Raw genomic sequence first — 20,463 nt, forward strand, 5'->3', positions numbered from 1 at the left:
AAGTTTGAGGTGGGGACAACTTCGGTGTGGGCTCCATCCTTCGATATAAGGATTTTTTGAAGTGAGGCCCCAGCCCAGGGCCAGGGGCCCCTGGGCACATCCTTTTTCCATTTTCCCTGGGAAAGAAAACTCAGCAGTCCAGGTTCCTGATGTCAGTTTGTAGGGCTCCCTTGGGTCTATCAGGGCAGCATATGTTTGAGGTGGGGACAACTTCGTTGTGGGGTCCATCCTTCGATATAAGGATTTTTTGCAGTCAGGGCCAGGGGCCCCTGGGCACAACCTTTGGCCATTTTCCCTGGGAAAGAAAACTCAGCAGTCCAGGTTCCTGATGTCAGTTTGTAGGGCTCCCTTTGGTGTATCAGGGCAGCACAAGTTTGAGGTGGGGACATCTTCGGTGTGGGGACCATCCTTCGATATAAGGATTTTTTGCAGTCAGGGCTAGGAGACCCTGGGCACAACCTTTGGCCATTTTCCCTGGGAAAGAAAACTCAGCAGTCCAGGTTCCTGATGTCAGTTTGTAGGGCTCCCTTGGGTCTATCAGGGCAGCACAAGTTTGAGGTGGGGACAACTTCGGTGTGGGGTCCATCCTTCGATATAAGGATTTTTTGCAGTCAGGGCCAGGGGCCCAGGGCCAGGGGCCCCTGGGCACATCCTTTTTCCATTTTCCCTGGGAAAGAAAACTCAGCAGTCCAGGTTCCTGATGTCAGTTTGTCGAGCTCCCTTGGGTCTATCAGGGTAGCACAAGTTTGAGGTGGGGACAACTTCGGTGTGGGCTCCATCATTCGATATAAGGTTTTTTTGCAGTCAGGGCCAGTGGCCCCTGGGCACACCCTTTTTCCATTTTCCCTGGGAAAGAAAACTCAGCAGTCCAGGTTCCTGATGTCAGTTTGTAGGGCTCCCTTGGGTCTATCAGGGCAGCACAAGTTTGAGGTGGGGACATCTTTGGTGTGGGGTCCATCCTTCGATATAAGGATTCTTTGCAGAGAGGCCCAGCCCAGGGCCAGGGGACACTGGGCACATCCTTTTTCCATTTTCCCTGGGAAAGAAAACTCAGCAGTCCAGGTTCCTGATGTCAGTTTGTAGGGCTCCCTTGGGTCTATCAGGGCAGCACAAGTTTGAGGTGGGGACAACTTCGGTGTGGGGTCCATCCTTCGATATAAGGATTTTTTTGCAGTCAGGGCCAGGGGCCCAGGGCCAGGGGCCCCTGGGCACATCCTTTTTCCATTTTCCCTGGGAAAGAAAACTCAGCAGTCCAGGTTCCTGATGTCAGTTTGTAGGGCTCCCTTGGGTCTATCAGGGCAGCACAAATTTTAGAAGCGGAACACTTCGCTGTGGGGTCCATCCTTCGATATAAGGATTTTTTGCAGTGAGTCCCCAGCCCAGGGCCAGGGGCCCCTGGGCACATCCGTTTTCCATTTTCCCTTGGAAAGAAAACTCAGCAGTCCAGGTTCCTGATGTCAGTTTGTAGGGCTCCCTTGGGTGTATCAGGGCAGCAGAGGTTTGAGGTGGGGACAACTTCGGTGTGGGGACCATCCTTCGATATAAGGATTTTTTGCAGTCAGGGCTAGGGGCCCCTGGGCACAACCTTTGGCCATTTTCCCTGGGAAAGAAAACTCAGCAGTCCAGGTTCCTGATGTCAGTTTGTAGGGCTCCCTTGGGTCTATCAAGGCATCACAAGTTTGAGGTGGGGACAACTTCGGTGTGGGCTCCATCCTTCGATATAAGGATTTTTTGTAGTGAGGCCCCAGCCCAGGGCCAGGGGCCCCTGGGCACATCCTTTTTCCATTTTCCCTGGGAAAGAAAACTCAGCAGTCCAGGTTCCTGATGTCAGTTTGTAGGGCTCCCTTGGGTCTATCAGGGCAGCACAAGTTTGAGGTGGGGACAACTTCAGTGTGGGGTCCATCCTTCGATATAAGGTTTTTTTGCAGTCAGGGCCATTGGCCCCTGGGCACACCCTTTTTCCATTTTCCCTGGGAAAGAAAACTCAGCAGTCCAGGTTCCTGGTGTCAGTTTGTAGGGCTCCCTTGGGTCTATCAGGGCAGCACAAGTTTGAGGTGGGGACAACTTCGGTGTGGGCTCCATCCTTCGATATAAGGATTTTTTGCAGTCAGGGCCAGGGGCCCAGGGCCAGGGGCCCCTGGGCACATCCGTTTTCCATTTTCCCTTGGAAAGAAAACTCAGCAGTCCAGGTTCCTGATGTCAGTTTGTAGGGCTCCCTTGGGTGTATCAGGGCAGCAGAGTTTTGAGGTGGGGACAACTTCGGTGTGGGGACCATCCTTCGATATAAGGATTTTTTGCAGTCAGGGCTAGGGGCCCCTGGGCACAACCTTTGGCCATTTTCCCTGGGAAAGAAAACTCAGCAGTCCAGGTTCCTGATGTCAGTTTGTAGGGCTCCCTTGGGTCTATCAAGGCAGCACAAGTTTGAGGTGGGGACAAATTTGGTGTGGGGTCCATCCTTCGATATAAGGATTTTTTGCATTCGGGGCCAGGGGCCCCTGGGCACATCCTTTTTCCATTTTCCCTGGGAAAGAAAACTCAGCAGTCCAGGTTCCTGATGTCAGTTTGTAGGGCTCCCTTGGGTCTATCAGGGCAGCACAAGTTTGAGGTGGGGACAACTTCGGTGTGGGGTCCATCCTTCGATATAAGGATTTTTTGCAGTGAGGCCCCAGCCCAGGGCCAGGGGCCCCTGGGCACAATCCTTTTTCCATTTTCCCTGGGAAAGAAAACTCAGCAGTCCAGGTTCCTGATGTCAGTTTGTAGGGCTCCCTTGGGTCTATCAGGGCAGCACAAGTTTGAGGTGGGGACAACTTCGGTGTGGGGTCCATCCTTCGATATAAGGATTTTTTGCAGTCAGGGCCAGGGGCCCCTGGGCACATCCTTTTTCCATTTTCCCTGGGAAAGAAAACTCAGCAGTCCAGGTTCCTGATGTCAGTTTGTAGAGCTCCCTTGGGTCTATCAGGGTAGCACAAGTTTGAGGTGGGGACAACTTCGGTGTGGGGTCCATCCTTCGATATAAGGATTTTTTGCAGTCAGGGCCAGGGGCCCAGGGCCAGGGGCCCCTGGGCACATCCTTTTTCCATTTTCCCTGGGAAAGAAAACTCAGCAGTCCAGGTTCCTGATGTCAGTTTGTAGGGCTCCCTTGGGTCTATCAGGGCAGCACAAGTTTGAGGTGGGGACAACTTCAGTGTGGGGTCCATCCTTCAATATAAGGATTTTTTGCAGTCAGGGCCAGGGGCCCCTGGGCACAACCTTTGGCCATTTTACCTGGGAAAGAAAACAAAGCAGTCCAGGTTCCTGATGTCAGTTTGTAGGGCTCCCTTGGGTCTATCAGGGCAGCACAAGTTTGAGGTGGAGACAATTTCGGTGTGGGGTCCATCCTTCGATATAAGGATTTTTTGAAGTGAGGCCCTAGCCCAGGGCCAGGGGCCCCTGGGCACATCCTTTTTCCATTTTCCCTGGGAAAGAAAACTCAGCAGTCCAGGTTCCTGATGTCAGTTTGTAGAGCTCCCTTGGGTCTATCAGGGTAGCACAAGTTTGAGGTGGGGACAACTTCGGTGTGGGGTCCATCCTTCGATATAAGGATTTTTTGCAGTCAGGGCCAGGGGCCCAGGGCCAGGGGCCCCTGGGCACATCCTTTTTCCATTTTCCCTGGGAAAGAAAACTCAGCAGTCCAGGTTCCTGATGTCAGTTTGTAGGGCTCCCTTGGGTCTATCAGGGCAGCACAAGTTTGAGGTGGGGACAACTTCAGTGTGGGGTCCATCCTTCGATATAAGGATTTTTTGCAGTCAGGGCCAGGGGCCCCTGGGCACAACCTTTGGCCATTTTACCTGGGAAAGAAAACAAAGCAGTCCAGGTTCCTGATGTCAGTTTGTAGGGCTCCCTTGGGTCTATCAGGGCAGCACAAGTTTGAGGTGGAGACAATTTCGGTGTGGGGTCCATCCTTCGATATAAGGATTTTTTGAAGTGAGGCCCCAGCCCAGGGCCAGGGGCCCCTGGGCACATCCTTTTTCCATTTTCCCTGGGAAAGAAAACTCAGCAGTCCAGGTTCCTGATGTCAGTTTGTAGGGCTCCCTTGGGTCTATCAGGGCAGCACAAGTTTGAGGTGGGGACAACTTCGGTGTGGGGTCCATCCTTCGATATAAGCTTTTTTTGCAGTCAGGGCCAGTAGCCCCTGGGCACAACCTTTTTCCATTTTCCCTGGGAAAGAAAACTCAGCAGTCCAGGTTCCTGATGTCAGTTTGTAGGGCTCCCTTGGGTCTATCAGGGCAGCACAAGTTTGAGGTGGGGACATCTTTGGTGTGGGGTCCATCCTTCGATATAAGGATTCTTTGCAGAGAGCTCCAGCCCAGGGCCAGGGGACACTGGGCACATCCTTTTTCCATTTTCCCTGGGAAAGAAAACTCAGCAGTCCAGGTTCCTGATGTCAGTTTGTAGGGCTCCCTTGGGTCTATCAGGGCAGCACAAGTTTGAGGTGGGGACAACTTTGGTGTGGGGTCCATCCTTCGATATAAGGATTTTTTGCAGTCAGGGCCAGGGGCCCAGGGCCAGGGGCCCCTGGGCACATCCTTTTTCCATTTTCCCTGGGAAAGAAAACTCAGCAGTCCAGGTTCCTGATGTCAGTTTGTAGGGCTCCCTTGGGTCTATCAGGGCAGCACAAGTTTGAGGTGGGGACAACTTCGGTGTGGGGTCCATCCTTCGATATAAGGATATTTTGCAGTCAGGGCCAGGGGCCCCTGGGCACATCCTTTTTCCATTTTCCCTGGGAAAGAAAACTCAGCAGTCCAGGTTCCTGATGTCAGTTTGTAGGGCTACCTTGGGTCTATCAGGGCAGCACAAGTTTGAGGTGGAGACAACTTCGGTGTGGGGTCCATCCTTCGATATAAGGATTTTTTGTAGTGAGGCCCAGCCCAGGGCCAGGGGCCCCTGGGCACATCCTTTTTCCATTTTCCCTGGGAAAGAAAACTCAGCAGTCCAGGTTCCTGATGTCAGTTTGTAGGGTTCCCTTGGGTCTAACAGGGCAGCACAAGTTTGAGGTGGGGACAACTTCGGTGTGGGGTCCATCCTTCGATATAAGGATTTTTTGCAGTCAGGGCCAGGGGCCCCTGGGCACATCCTTTTTCCATTTTCCCTGGGAAAGAAAACTCAGCAGTCCAGGTTCCTGATGTCAGTTTGTAGGGCTCCCTTAGGTCTATCAGGGCAGCACAAGTTTGAGGTGGGGACAACTTCGGTGTGGGCTCCATCCTTCGATATAAGGATTTTTTGCTGTCAGGGCAAGGGCCCCTGGGCACATCCTTTTTCCATTTTCCCTGGGAAAGAAAACTCAGCAGTCCAGGTTCCTGATGTCAGTTTGTAGGGCTCCCTTGGGTCTATCAGGGCAGCACAAGTTTGAGGTGGGGACATCTTTGGTGTGGGGTCCATCCTTCGATATAAGGATTCTTTGCAGAGAGGCCCAGCCCAGGGCCAGGGGACACTGGGCACATCCTTTTTCCATTTTCCCTGGGAAAGAAAACTCAGCAGTCCAGGTTCCTGATGTCAGTTTGTAGGGCTCCCTTGGGTCTATCAGGGCAGCACAAGTTTGAGGTGGGGACAACTTCGGTGTGGGGTCCATCCTTCGATATAAGGATTTTTTGCAGTCAGGGCCAGGGGCCCAGGGCCAGGGGCCCCTGGGCACATCCTTTTTCCATTTTCCCTGGGAAAGAAAACTCAGCAGTCCAGGTTCCTGATGTCAGTTTGTAGGGCTCCCTTGGGTCTATCAGGGCAGCACAAGTTTGAGGTGGGGACAACTTCGGTGTGGGGTCCATCCTTCGATATAAGGATATTTTGCAGTCAGGGCCAGGGGCCCCTGGGCACATCCTTTTTCCATTTTCCCTGGGAAAGAAAACTCAGCAGTCCAGGTTCCTGATGTCAGTTTGTAGGGCTACCATGGGTCTATCAGGGCAGCACAAGTTTGAGGTGGAGACAACTTCGGTGTGGGGTCCATCCTTCGATATAAGGATTTTTTGTAGTGAGGCCCAGCCCAGGGCCAGGGGCCCCTGGGAACATCCTTTTTCCATTTTCCCTGGGAAAGAAAACTCAGCAGTCCAGGTTCCTGATGTCAGTTTGTAGGGTTCCCTTGGGTCTAACAGGGCAGCACAAGTTTGAGGTGGGGACAACATCGGTGTGGGGTCCATCCTTCGATATAAGGATTTTTTGCAGTCAGGGCCAGGGGCCCCTGGGCACATCCTTTTTCCATTTTCCCTGGGAAAGAAAACTCAGCAGTCCAGGTTCCTGATGTCAGTTTGTAGGGCTCCCTTAGGTCTATTAGGGCAGCACAAATTTGAGGTGGGGACAACTTCAGTGTGGGGTCCATCCTTCGATATAAGGATTTTTTGCAGTCAGGGCCAGGGGCCCCTGGGCACATCCTTTTTCCATTTTCCCTGGGAAAGAAAACTCAGCAGTCCAGGTTCCTGATGTCAGTTTGTAGGGCTCCCTTGGGTCTATCAGGGCAGCACAAGTTTGAGGTGGGGACAACTTCAGTGTGGGGTCCATCCTTCGATATAAGGATTTTTTGCAGTCAGGGCCAGGGGCCCCTGGGCACAACCTTTGGCCATTTTACCTGGGAAAGAAAACTCAGCAGTCCAGGTTCCTGATGTCAGTTTGTAGGGCTCCCTTGGGTCTATCAGGGCAGCACAAGTTTGAGGTGGGGACAACATCGGTGTGGGGTCCATCCTTCAATATAAGGATTTATTGCAGTCAGCGCCAGGGGCCCCTGGGCACATCCTTTTTCCATTTTCCCTGGGAAAGAAAACTCAGCAGTCCAGGTTCCTGATGTCAGTTTGTAGGGCTCCCTTAGGTCTATCAGGGCAGCACAAGTTTGAGGTGGGGACAACTTCGGTGTGGGGTCCATCCTTCGATATAAGCTTTTTTTGCAGTCAGGGCCAGTAGCCCCTGGGCACAACCTTTTTCCATTTTCCCTGGGAAAGAAAACTCAGCAGTCCAGGTTCCTGATGTCAGTTTGTAGGGCTCCCTTGGGTCTATCAGGGCAGCACAAGTTTGAGGTGGGGACATCTTTGGTGTGGGGTCCATCCTTCGATATAAGGATTCTTTGCAGAGAGCCCCAGCCCAGGGCCAGGGGACACTGGGCACATCCTTTTTCCATTTTCACTGGGAAAGAAAACTCAGCAGTCCAGGTTCCTGATGTCAGTTTGTAGGGCTCCCTTGGGTCTATCAGGGCAGCACAAGTTTGAGGTGGGGACAACTTTGGTGTGGGGTCCATCCTTCGATATAAGGATTTTTTGCAGTCAGGGCCAGGGGCCCAGGGCCAGGGGCCCCTGGGCACATCCTTTTTCCATTTTCCCTGGGAAAGAAAACTCAGCAGTCCAGGTTCCTGATGTCAGTTTGTAGGGCTCCCTTGGGTCTATCAGGGCAGCACAAGTTTGAGGTGGGGACAACTTCGGTGTGGGGTCCATCCTTCGATATATGGATTTTTTGCAGTCAGGGCCAGGGGCCCCTGGGCACATCCTTTTTCCATTTTCCCTGGGAAAGAAAACTCAGCAGTCCAGGTTCCTGATGTCAGTTTGTAGGGCTACCTTGGGTCTATCAGGGCAGCACAAGTTTGAGGTGGAGACAACTTCGGTGTGGGGTCCATCCTTCGATATAAGGATTTTTTGTAGTGAGGCCCAGCCCAGGGCCAGGGGCCCCTGGGCACATCCTTTTTCCATTTTCCCTGGGAAAGAAAACTCAGCAGTCCAGGTTCCTGATGTCAGTTTGTAGGGTTCCCTTGGGTCTAACAGGGCAGCACAAGTTTGAGGTGGGGACAACTTCGGTGTGGGGTCCATCCTTCGATATAAGGATTTTTTGCAGTCAGGGCCAGGGGCCCCTGGGCACATCCTTTTTCCATTTTCCCTGGGAAAGAAAACTCAGCAGTCCAGGTTCCTGATGTCAGTTTGTAGGGCTCCCTTAGGTCTATCAGGGCAGCACAAGTTTGAGGTGGGGACAACTTCGGTGTGGGCTCCATCCTTCGATATAAGGATTTTTTGCTGTCAGGGCAAGGGCCCCTGGGCACATCCTTTTTCCATTTTCCCTGGGAAAGAAAACTCAGCAGTCCAGGTTCCTGATGTCAGTTTGTAGGGCTCCCTTGGGTCTATCAGGGCAGCACAAGTTTGAGGTGGGGACATCTTTGGTGTGGGGTCCATCCTTCGATATAAGGATTCTTTGCAGAGAGGCCCAGCCCAGGGCCAGGGGACACTGGGCACATCCTTTTTCCATTTTCCCTGGGAAAGAAAACTCAGCAGTCCAGGTTCCTGATGTCAGTTTGTAGGGCTCCCTTGGGTCTATCAGGGCAGCACAAGTTTGAGGTGGGGACAACTTCGGTGTGGGGTCCATCCTTCGATATAAGGATTTTTTGCAGTCAGGGCCAGGGGCCCAGGGCCAGGGGCCCCTGGGCACATCCTTTTTCCATTTTCCCTGGGAAAGAAAACTCAGCAGTCCAGGTTCCTGATGTCAGTTTGTAGGGCTCCCTTGGGTCTATCAGGGCAGCACAAGTTTGAGGTGGGGACAACTTCGGTGTGGGGTCCATCCTTCGATATAAGGATATTTTGCAGTCAGGGCCAGGGGCCCCTGGGCACATCCTTTTTCCATTTTCCCTGGGAAAGAAAACTCAGCAGTCCAGGTTCCTGATGTCAGTTTGTAGGGCTACCATGGGTCTATCAGGGCAGCACAAGTTTGAGGTGGAGACAACTTCGGTGTGGGGTCCATCCTTCGATATAAGGATTTTTTGTAGTGAGGCCCAGCCCAGGGCCAGGGGCCCCTGGGAACATCCTTTTTCCATTTTCCCTGGGAAAGAAAACTCAGCAGTCCAGGTTCCTGATGTCAGTTTGTAGGGTTCCCTTGGGTCTAACAGGGCAGCACAAGTTTGAGGTGGGGACAACATCGGTGTGGGGTCCATCCTTCGATATAAGGATTTTTTGCAGTCAGGGCCAGGGGCCCCTGGGCACATCCTTTTTCCATTTTCCCTGGGAAAGAAAACTCAGCAGTCCAGGTTCCTGATGTCAGTTTGTAGGGCTCCCTTAGGTCTATTAGGGCAGCACAAATTTGAGGTGGGGACAACTTCAGTGTGGGGTCCATCCTTCGATATAAGGATTTTTTGCAGTCAGGGCCAGGGGCCCCTGGGCACATCCTTTTTCCATTTTCCCTGGGAAAGAAAACTCAGCAGTCCAGGTTCCTGATGTCAGTTTGTAGGGCTCCCTTGGGTCTATCAGGGCAGCACAAGTTTGAGGTGGGGACAACTTCAGTGTGGGGTCCATCCTTCGATATAAGGATTTTTTGCAGTCAGGGCCAGGGGCCCCTGGGCACAACCTTTGGCCATTTTACCTGGGAAAGAAAACTCAGCAGTCCAGGTTCCTGATGTCAGTTTGTAGGGCTCCCTTGGGTCTATCAGGGCAGCACAAGTTTGAGGTGGGGACAACATCGGTGTGGGGTCCATCCTTCAATATAAGGATTTATTGCAGTCAGCGCCAGGGGCCCCTGGGCACATCCTTTTTCCATTTTCCCTGGGAAAGAAAACTCAGCAGTCCAGGTTCCTGATGTCAGTTTGTAGGGCTCCCTTAGGTCTATCAGGGCAGCACAAGTTTGAGGTGGGGACAACTTCGGTGTGGGGTCCATCCTTCGATATAAGCTTTTTTTGCAGTCAGGGCCAGTAGCCCCTGGGCACAACCTTTTTCCATTTTCCCTGGGAAAGAAAACTCAGCAGTCCAGGTTCCTGATGTCAGTTTGTAGGGCTCCCTTGGGTCTATCAGGGCAGCACAAGTTTGAGGTGGGGACATCTTTGGTGTGGGGTCCATCCTTCGATATAAGGATTCTTTGCAGAGAGCCCCAGCCCAGGGCCAGGGGACACTGAGCACATCCTTTTTCCATTTTCACTGGGAAAGAAAACTCAGCAGTCCAGGTTCCTGATGTCAGTTTGTAGGGCTCCCTTGGGTCTATCAGGGCAGCACAAGTTTGAGGTGGGGACAACTTTGGTGTGGGGTCCATCCTTCGATATAAGGATTTTTTGCAGTCAGGGCCAGGGGCCCAGGGCCAGGGGCCCCTGGGCACATCCTTTTTCCATTTTCCCTGGGAAAGAAAACTCAGCAGTCCAGGTTCCTGATGTCAGTTTGTAGGGCTCCCTTGGGTCTATCAGGGCAGCACAAGTTTGAGGTGGGGACAACTTCGGTGTGGGGTCCATCCTTCGATATAAGGATATTTTGCAGTCAGGGCCAGGGGCCCCTGGGCACATCCTTTTTCCATTTTCCCTGGGAAAGAAAACTCAGCAGTCCAGGTTCCTGATGTCAGTTTGTAGGGCTACCTTGGGTCTATCAGGGCAGCACAAGTTTGAGGTGGAGACAACTTCGGTGTGGGGTCCATCCTTCGATATAAGGATTTTTTGTAGTGAGGCCCAGCCCAGGGCCAGGGGCCCCTGGGCACATCCTTTTTCCATTTTCCCTGGGAAAGAAAACTCAGCAGTCCAGGTTCCTGATGTCAGTTTGTAGGGTTCCCTTGGGTCTAACAGGGCAGCACAAGTTTGAGGTGGGGACAACTTCGGTGTGGGGTCCATCCTTCGATATAAGGATTTTTTGCAGTCAGGGCCAGGGGCCCCTGGGCACATCCTTTTTCCATTTTCCCTGGGAAAGAAAACTCAGCAGTCCAGGTTCCTGATGTCAGTTTGTAGGGCTCCCTTAGGTCTATCAGGGCAGCACAAGTTTGAGGTGGGGACAACTTCGGTGTGGGCTCCATCCTTCGATATAAGGATTTTTTGCTGTCAGGGCAAGGGCCCCCTGGGCACATCCTTTTTCCATTTTCCCTGGGAAAGAAAACTCAGCAGTCCAGGTTCCTGATGTCAGTTTGTAGGCCTCCCTTGGGTCTATCAGGGCAGCACAAGTTTGAGGTGGGGACATCTTTGGTGTGGGGTCCATCCTTCGATATAAGGATTCTTTGCAGAGAGGCCCAGCCCAGGGCCAGGGGACACTGGGCACATCCTTTTTCCATTTTCCCTGGGAAAGAAAACTCAGCAGTCCAGGTTCCTGATGTCAGTTTGTAGGGCTCCCTTGGGTCTATCAGGGCAGCACAAGTTTGAGGTGGGGACAACTTCGGTGTGGGGTCCATCCTTCGATATAAGGATTTTTTGCAGTCAGGGCCAGGGGCCCAGGGCCAGGGGCCCCTGGGCACATCCTTTTTCCATTTTCCCTGGGAAAGAAAACTCAGCAGTCCAGGTTCCTGATGTCAGTTTGTAGGGCTCCCTTGGGTCTATCAGGGCAGCACAAGTTTGAGGTGGGGACAACTTCGGTGTGGGGTCCATCCTTCGATATAAGGATATTTTGCAGTCAGGGCCAGGGGCCCCTGGGCACATCCTTTTTCCATTTTCCCTGGGAAAGAAAACTCAGCAGTCCAGGTTCCTGATGTCAGTTTGTAGGGCTACCATGGGTCTATCAGGGCAGCACAAGTTTGAGGTGGAGACAGCTTCGGTGTGGGGTCCATCCTTCGATATAAGGATTTTTTGTAGTGAGGCCCAGCCCAGGGCCAGGGGCCCCTGGGCACATCCTTTTTCCATTTTCCCTGGGAAAGAAAACTCAGCAGTCCAGGTTCCTGATGTCAGTTTGTAGGGTTCCCTTGGGTCTAACAGGGCAGCACAAGTTTGAGGTGGGGACAACATCGGTGTGGGGTCCATCCTTCGATATAAGGATTTTTTGCAGTCAGGGCCAGGGGCCCCTGGGCACATCCTTTTTCCATTTTCCCTGGGAAAGAAAACTCAGCAGTCCAGGTTCCTGATGTCAGTTTGTAGGGCTCCCTTAGGTCTATTAGGGCAGCACAAATTTGAGGTGGGGACAACTTCAGTGTGGGGTCCATCCTTCGATATAAGGATTTTTTGCAGTCAGGGCCAGGGGCCCCTGGGCACATCCTTTTTCCATTTTCCCTGGGAAAGAAAACTCAGCAGTCCAGGTTCCTGATGTCAGTTTGTAGGGCTCCCTTGGGTCTATCAGGGCAGCACAAGTTTGAGGTGGGGACAACTTCAGTGTGGGGTCCATCCTTCGATATAAGGATTTTTTGCAGTCAGGGCCAGGGGCCCCTGGGCACATCCTTTTTCCATTTTCCCTGGGAAAGAAAACTCAGCAGTCCAGGTTCCTGATGTCAGTTTGTAGGGCTCCCTTGGGTCTATCAGGGCAGCACAAGTTTGAGGTGGGGACAACTTCGGTGTGGGGTCCATCCTTCGATATAAGGATTTTTTGCAGTCAGGGCCAGGGGCCCAGGGCCAGGGGCCCCTGGGCACATCCTTTTTCCATTTTCCCTGGGAAAGAAAACTCAGCAGTCCAGGTTCCTGATGTCAGTTTGTAGGGCTCCCTTGGGTCTATCAGGGCAGCACAAGTTTGAGGTGGGGACAACTTCGGTGTGGGGTCCATCCTTCGATATAAGGATATTTTGCAGTCAGGGCCAGGGGCCCCTGGGCACATCCTTTTTCCATTTTCCCTGGGAAAGAAAACTCAGCAGTCCAGGTTCCTGATGTCAGTTTGTAGGGCTCCCTTGGGTCTATCAGGGCAGCACAAATTTTAGAAGCGGAACACTTCGCTGTGGGGTCCATCCTTCGATATAAGGATTTTTTGCAGTGAGTCCCCAGCCCAGGGCCAGGGGCCCCTGGGCACATCCGTTTTCCATTTTCCCTTGGAAAGAAAACTCAGCATTCCAGGTTCCTGATGTCAGTTTGTAGGGCTCCCTTGGGTCTATCAGGGCAGCACAAGTTTGAGGTGGGGACATCTTTGGTGTGGGGTCCATCCTTCGATATAAGGATTCTTTGCAGAGAGTCCCAGCCCAGGGCCAGGGGACACTGGGCACATCCTTTTTCCATTTTCCCTGGGAAAGAAAACTCAGCAGTCCAGGTTCCTGATGTCAGTTTGTAGGGCTCCCTTGGGTCTATCAGGGCAGCACAAGTTTGAGGTGGGGACAACTTCGGTGTGGGGTCCATCCTTCGATATAAGGATATTTTGCAGTCAGGGCCAGGGGCCCATGGGCACATCCTTTTTCCATTTTCCCTGGGAAAGAAAACTCAGCAGTCCAGGTTCCTGATGTCAGTTTGTAGGGCTACCTTGGGTCTATCAGGGCAGCACAAGTTTGAGGTGGGGACAACTTCGGTGTGGGGTCCATCCTTCGATATAAGGATTTTTTGCAGTCAGGGCCAGGGGCCCAGGGCCAGGGGCCCCTGGGCACATCCTTTTTCCATTTTCCCTGGGAAAGAAAACTCAGCAGTCCAGGTTCCTGATGTCAGTTTGTAGGGCTACCTTGGGTCTATCAGGGCAGCACAAGTTTGAGGTGGAGACAACTTCGGTGTGGGGTCCATCCTTCGATATAAGGATTTTTTGTAGTGAGGCCCAGCCCAGGGCCAGGGGCCCCTGGGCACATCCTTTTTCCATTTTCCCTGGGAAAGAAAACTCAGCAGTCCAGGTTCCTGATGTCAGTTTGTAGGGTTCCCTTGGGTCTATCAGGGCAGCACAAGTTTGAGGTGGGGACAACTTCGGTGTGGGGTCCATCCTTCGATATAAGGATTTTTTGCAGTCAGGGCCAGGGGCCCCTGGGCACACCCTTTTTCCATTTTCCCTGGGAAAGAAAACTCAGCAGTCCAGGTTCCTGATGTCAGTTTGTAGGGCTCCCTTAGGTCTATCAGGGCAGCACAAGTTTGAGGTGGAGACAACTTCGTTGTGGGGTCCATCCTTCGATATAAGGATTTTTTGCAGTCAGGGCCAGGGGCCCCTGGGCACAACCTTTGGCCATTTTCCCTGGGAAAGAAAACTCAGCAGTCCAGGTTCCTGATGTCAGTTTGTAGGGCTCCCTTTGGTGTATCAGGGCAGCACAAGTTTGAGGTGGGGACATCTTCGGTGTGGGGACCATCCTTCGATATAAGGATTTTTTGCAGTCAGGGCTAGGAGCCCCTGGGCACAACCTTTGGCCATTTTCCCTGGGAAAGAAAACTCAGCAGTCCAGGTTCCTGATGTCAGTTTGTAGGGCTCCCTTGGGTCTATCAGGGCAGCACAAGTTTGAGGTGGGGACAACTTCGGTGTGGGGTCCATCCTTCGATATAAGGATTCTTTGCAGTCACGGCCAGGGGCCCCTGGGCACATCCTTTTTCCATTTTCCCTGGGAAAGAAAACTCAGCAGTCCAGGTTCCTGATGTCAGTTTGTAGGGCTCCCTTAGGTCTATCAGGGCAGCACAAGTTTGAGGTGGGGACAACTTCGGTGTGGGGTCCATCCTTCGATATAAGGATTTTTTGCAGTCAGGGCCAGGGGCCCCTGGGCACACCCTTTTTCCATTTTCCCTGGGAAAGAAAACTCAGCAGTCCAGGTTCCTGATGTCAGTTTGTAGGGCTCCCTTGGGTCTATCAAGGCAGCACAAGTTTGAGGTGGGGACAAATTCGGTGTGGGGTCCATCCTTCGATATAAGGATTTTTTGCATTCGGGGCCAGGGGCCCCTGGGCACATCCTTTTTCCATTTTCCCTGGGAAAGAAAACTCAGCAGTCCAGGTTCCTGATGTCAGTTTGTAGGGCTCCCTTGGGTCTATCAGGGCAGCACAAGTTTGAGGTGGGGACAACTTCGGTGTGGGGTCCATGCTTCGATATAAGGATTTTTTGCAGTGAGGCCCCAGCCCAGGGCCAGGGGCCCCTGGGCACATCCTTTTTCCATTTTCCCTGGGAAAGAAAACTCAGCAGTCCAGGTTCCTGATGTCAGTTTGTAGGGCTCCCTTAGGTCTATCAGGGCAGCACAAGTTTGAGGTGGAGACAACTTCGGTGTGAGGTCCATCCTTCGATATAAGGATTTTTTGCAGTCAGGGCCAGGGGCCCCTGAGCACAACCTTTGGCCATTTTCCCTGGGAAAGAAAACTCAGCAGTCCAGGTTCCTGATGTCAGTTTGTAGGGCTCCCTTTGGTGTATCAGGGCAGCACAAGTTTGAGGTGGGGACATCTTCGGTGTGGGGACCATCCTTCGATATAAGGATTTTTTGCAGTCAGGGCTAGGAGCCCCTGGGCACATCCTTTTTCCATTTTCCCTGGGAAAGAAAACTCAGCAGTCCAGGTTCCTGATGTCAGTTTGTAGGGCTCCCTTGGGTCTATCAGGGCAGCACAAGTTTGAGGTGGGGACAACTTCGGTGTGGGGTCCATTCTTCGATATAAGGATTCTTTGCAGTCACGGCCAGGGGCCCCTGGGCACATCCTTTTTCCATTTTCCCTGGGAAAGAAAACTCAGCAGTCCAGGTTCCTGATGTCAGTTTGTAGGGCTCCCTTAGGTCTATCAGGGCAGCACAAGTTTGAGGTGGGGACAACTTCGGTGTGGGGTCCATCCTTCGATATAAGGATTTTTTGCAGTCAGGGCCAGGGGCCCCTGGGCACATCCTTTTTCCATTTTCCCTGGGAAAGAAAACTCAGCAGTCCAGGTTCCTGATGTCAGTTCGTAGGGCTCCCTTGGGTCTATCAGGGCAGCACAAGTTTGAGGTGGGGACATCTTTGGTGTGGGGTCCATCCTTCGATATATGGATTCTTTGCAGAGAGGCCCAGCCCAGGGCCAGGGGACACTGGGCACATCCTTTTTCCATTTTCCCTGGGAAAGAAAACTCAGCAGTCCAGGTTCCTGATGTCAGTTTGTAGGGCTCCCTTGGGTCTATCAGGGCAGCACAAGTTTGAGGTGGGGACAACTTCGGTGTGGGGTCCATCCTTCGATATAAGGATTTTTTGCAGTCAGGGCCCGGGGCCCCTGGTCACAACCTTTGGCCATTTTCCCTGGGAAAGAAAACTCAGCAGTCCAGGTTCCGGATGTCAGGTTGTAGGGCTCCCTTTGGTGTATCTGGGCAGCACAAGTTTGAGGTGGGGACATCTTCGGTGTGGGGACCATCCTTCGATATATGGATTTTTTGCAGTCAGGGCTAGGAGCCCCTGGGCACAACCTTTGGCCATTTTCCCTGGGAAAGAAAACTCAGCAGTCCAGGTTCCTGATGTCAGTTTGTAGGGCTCCCTTGGGTCTATCAGGGCAGCACAAGTTTGAGGTGGGGACAACTTCGGTGTGGGGTCCATCCTTCGATATAAGGATTCTTTGCAGTCAGGGCCAGGGGCCCCTGGGCACATCCTTTTTCCATTTTCCCTGGGAAAGAAAACTCAGCAGTCCAGGTTCCTGATGTCAGTTTGTAGAGCTCCCTTGGGTCTATCAGGGTAGCACAAGTTTGAGGTGGGGACAACTTTGGTGTGGGCTCCATCCTTCGATATAAGGATTTTTTGAAGTGAGGCCCCAGCCCAGGGCCAGGGGCCACTGGGCACATCCTTTTTCCATTTTCCCTGGGAAAGAAAACTCAGCAGTCCAGGTTCCTGATGTCAGTTTGTAGGGTTCCCTTAGGTCTATCAGGGCAGCACAACTTTGAGGAGGGGACAACTTCGGTGTGGGCTCGATCCTTCGATATAAGGATTTTTTGCAGTCAGGGCAAGGGCCCCCTGGGCACATCCTTTTTCCATTTTCCCTGGGAAAGAAAACTCAGCAGTCCAGGTTCCTGATGTCAGTTTGTAGGGCTCCCTTAGGTGTATTAGGGCAGCACAAGTTTGAGGTGGGGACATCTTCGGTGTGGGGACCATCCTTCGATATAAGGATTTTTTGCAGTCAGGGCTAGGAGCCCCTGGGCACAACCTTTGGCCATTTTCCCTGGGAAAGAAAACTCAGCAGTCCAGGTTCCTGATGTCAGTTTGTAGGGCTCCCTTGGGTCTATCAGGGCAGCACAAGTTTGAGGTGGGGACAACTTCGGTGTGGGGTCCATTCTTCGATATAAGGATTCTTTGCAGTCACGGCCAGGGGCCCCTGGGCACATCCTTTTTCCATTTTCCCTGGGAAAGAAAACTCAGCAGTCCAGGTTCCTGATGTCAGTTTGTAGGGCTCCCTTAGGTCTATCAGGGCAGCACAAGTTTGAGGTGGGGACAACTTCGGTGTGGGGTCCATCCTTCGATATAAGGATTTTTTGCAGTCAGGGCCAGGGGCCCCTGGGCACACCCTTTTTCCATTTTCCCTGGGAAAGAAAACTCAGCAGTCCAGGTTCCTGATGTCAGTTTGTAGGGCTCCCTTGGGTCTATCAGGGCAGCACAAGTTTGAGGTGGGGACAACTTCGGTGTGGGGTCCATCCTTCGATATAAGGATTTTTTGCAGTCAGGGCCAGGGGCCCAGGGCCAGGGGCCCCTGGGCACATCCTTTTTCCATTTTCCCTGGGAAAGAAAACTCAGCAGTCCAGGTTCCTGATGTCAGTTTGTAGAGCTCCCTTGGGTCTATCAGGGTAGCACAAGTTTGAGGTGGGGACAACTTCGGTGTGGGCTCCATCCTTCGATATAAGGATTTTTTGAAGTGAGGCCCCAGCCCAGGGCCAGGGGCCCCTGGGCACATCCTTTTTCCATTTTCCCTGGGAAAGAAAACTCAGCAGTCCAGGTTCCTGATGTCAGTTTGTAGGGCTCCCTTAGGTCTATCAGGGCAGCACAAGTTTGAGGTGGAGACAACTTCGGTGTGAGGTCCATCCTTCGATATAAGGATTTTTTGCAGTCAGGGCCAGGGGCCCCTGAGCACAACCTTTGGCCATTTTCCCTGGGAAAGAAAACTCAGCAGTCCAGGTTCCTGATGTCAGTTTGTAGGGCTCCCTTTGGTGTATCAGGGCAGCACAAGTTTGAGGTGGGGACATCTTCGGTGTGGGGACCATCCTTCGATATATGGATTCTTTGCAGAGAGGCCCAGCCCAGGGCCAGGGGACACTGGGCACATCCTTTTTCCATTTTCCCTGGGAAAGAAAACTCAGCAGTCCAGGTTCCTGATGTCAGTTTGTAGGGCTCCCTTGGGTCTATCAGGGCAGCACAAGTTTGAGGTGGGGACAACTTCGGTGTGGGGTCCATCCTTCGATATAAGGATTTTTTGCAGTCAGGGCCCGGGGCCCCTGGTCACAACCTTTGGCCATTTTCCCTGGGAAAGAAAACTCAGCAGTCCAGGTTCCTGATGTCAGGTTGTAGGGCTCCCTTTGGTGTATCTGGGCAGCACAAGTTTGAGGTGGGGACATCTTCGGTGTGGGGACCATCCTTCGATATATGGATTTTTTGCAGTCAGGGCTAGGAGCCCCTGGGCACAACCTTTGGCCATTTTCCCTGGGAAAGAAAACTCAGCAGTCCAGGTTCCTGATGTCAGTTTGTAGGGCTCCCTTGGGTCTATCAGGGCAGCACAAGTTTGAGGTGGGGACAACTTCGGTGTGGGCTCCATCCTTCGATATAAGGATTCTTTGCAGTCAGGGCCAGGGGCCCCTGGGCACATCCTTTTTCCATTTTCCCTGGGAAAGAAAACTCAGCAGTCCAGGTTCCTGATGTCAGTTTGTAGAGCTCCCTTGGGTCTATCAGGGTAGCACAAGTTTGAGGTGGGGACAACTTTGGTGTGGGCTCCATCCTTCGATATAAGGATTTTTTGAAGTGAGGCCCCAGCCCAGGGCCAGGGGCCACTGGGCACATCCTTTTTCCATTTTCCCTGGGAAAGAAAACTCAGCAGTCCAGGTTCCTGATGTCAGTTTGTAGGGTTCCCTTAGGTCTATCAGGGCAGCACAACTTTGAGGAGGGGACAACTTCGGTGTGGGCTCGATCCTTCGATATAAGGATTTTTTGCAGTCAGGGCAAGGGCCCCCTGGGCACATCCTTTTTCCATTTTCCCTGGGAAAGAAAACTCAGCAGTCCAGGTTCCTGATGTCAGTTTGTAGGGCTCCCTTAGGTGTATTAGGGCAGCACAAGTTTGAGGTGGAGACAACTTCAGTGTGGGGTCCATCCTTCGATATAAGGATTTTTTGCAGTCAGGGCCAGGGGCCCCTGGGCACATCCTTTTTCCATTTTCCCTGGGAAAGAAAACTCAGCAGTCCAGGTTCCTGATGTCAGTTTGTAGGGCTCCCTTGGGTCTATCAGGGCAGCACAAGTTTGAGGTGGGGACATCTTTGGTGTGGGGTCCATCCTTCGATATAAGGATTTTTTGCACTCAGGGCCCGGGGCCCCTGGGCACAACTTTTGGCCATTTTCCCTGTGAAAGAAAACTCAGCAGTCCAGGTTCCTGATGTCAGTTTGTAGGGCTCCCTTTGGTGTATCAGGGCAGCACAAGTTTGAGGTGGGGACATCTTCGGTGTGGGGACCATCCTTCGATATAAGGATTTTTTGCAGTCAGGGCTAGGAGCCCCTGGGCACAACCTTTGGCCATTTTCCCTGGGAAAGAAAACTCAGCAGTCCAGGTTCCTGATGTCAGTTTGTAGGGCTCCCTTGGGTGTATCAGGGCAGCACAAGTTTGAGGTGGGGACAACTTCGGTGTGGGGTCCATCCTTCGATATAAGGATTTTTTGTAGTGAGGCCCAGCCCAGGGCCAGGGGCCCCTGGGCACATCCTTTTTCCATTTTCCCTGGGAAAGAAAACTCAGCATTCCAGGTTCCTGATGTCAGTTTGTAGGGCTCCCTTGGGTCTATCAGGGCAGCACAAGTTTGAGGTGGGGACAACTTCGGTGTGGGGTCCATCCTTCGATATAAGGATTCTTTGCAGAGAGCCCCAGCCCAGGGCCAGGGGACACTGGGCACATCCTTTTTCCATTTTCCCTGGGAAAGAAAACTCAGCAGTCCAGGTTCCTGATGTCAGTTTGTAGGGCTCCCTTGGGTCTATCAGGGCAGCACAAGTTTGAGGTGGGGACAACTTCGGTGTGGGGTCCATCCTTCGATATAAGGATATTTTGCAGTCAGGGCCAGGGGCCCATGGGCACATCCTTTGTCCATTTTCCCTGGGAAAGAAAACTCAGCAGTCCAGGTTCCTGATGTCAGTTTGTAGGGCTACCTTGGGTCTATCAGGGCAGCACAAGTTTGAGGTGGAGACAACTTCGGTGTGGGGTCCATCCTTCGATATAAGGATTTTTTGTAGTGAGGCCCAGCCCAGGGCCAGGGGCCCCTGGGCACATCCTTTTTCCATTTTCCCTGGGAAAGAAAACTCAGCAGTCCAGGTTCCTGATGTCAGTTTGTAGGGTTCCCTTGGGTCTAACAGGGCAGCACAAGTTTGAGGTGGGGACAACTTCGGTGTGGGGTCCATCCTTCGATATAAGGATTTTTTGCAGTCAGGGCCAGGGGCCCCTGGGCACACCCTTTTTCCATTTTCCCTGGGAAAGAAAACTCAGCAGTCCAGGTTCCTGATGTCAGTTTGTAGGGCTCCCTTAGGTCTATCAGGGCAGCACAAGTTTGAGGTGGAGACAACTTCGTTGTGGGGTCCATCCTTCGATATAAGGATTTTTTGCAGTCAGGGCCAGGGGCCCCTGGGCACAACCTTTGGCCATTTTCCCTGGGAAAGAAAACTCAGCAGTCCAGGTTCCTGATGTCAGTTTGTAGGGCTCCCTTTGGTGTATCAGGGCAGCACAAGTTTGAGGTGGGGACATCTTCGGTGTGGGGACCATCCTTCGATA

This window comes from Lonchura striata, chromosome 25, assembly GCF_050655825.1.
Source record: "Lonchura striata isolate lonStrDom1 chromosome 25, ASM5065582v1, whole genome shotgun sequence".
Classification (NCBI taxonomy): domain Eukaryota; kingdom Metazoa; phylum Chordata; class Aves; order Passeriformes; family Estrildidae; genus Lonchura; species Lonchura striata.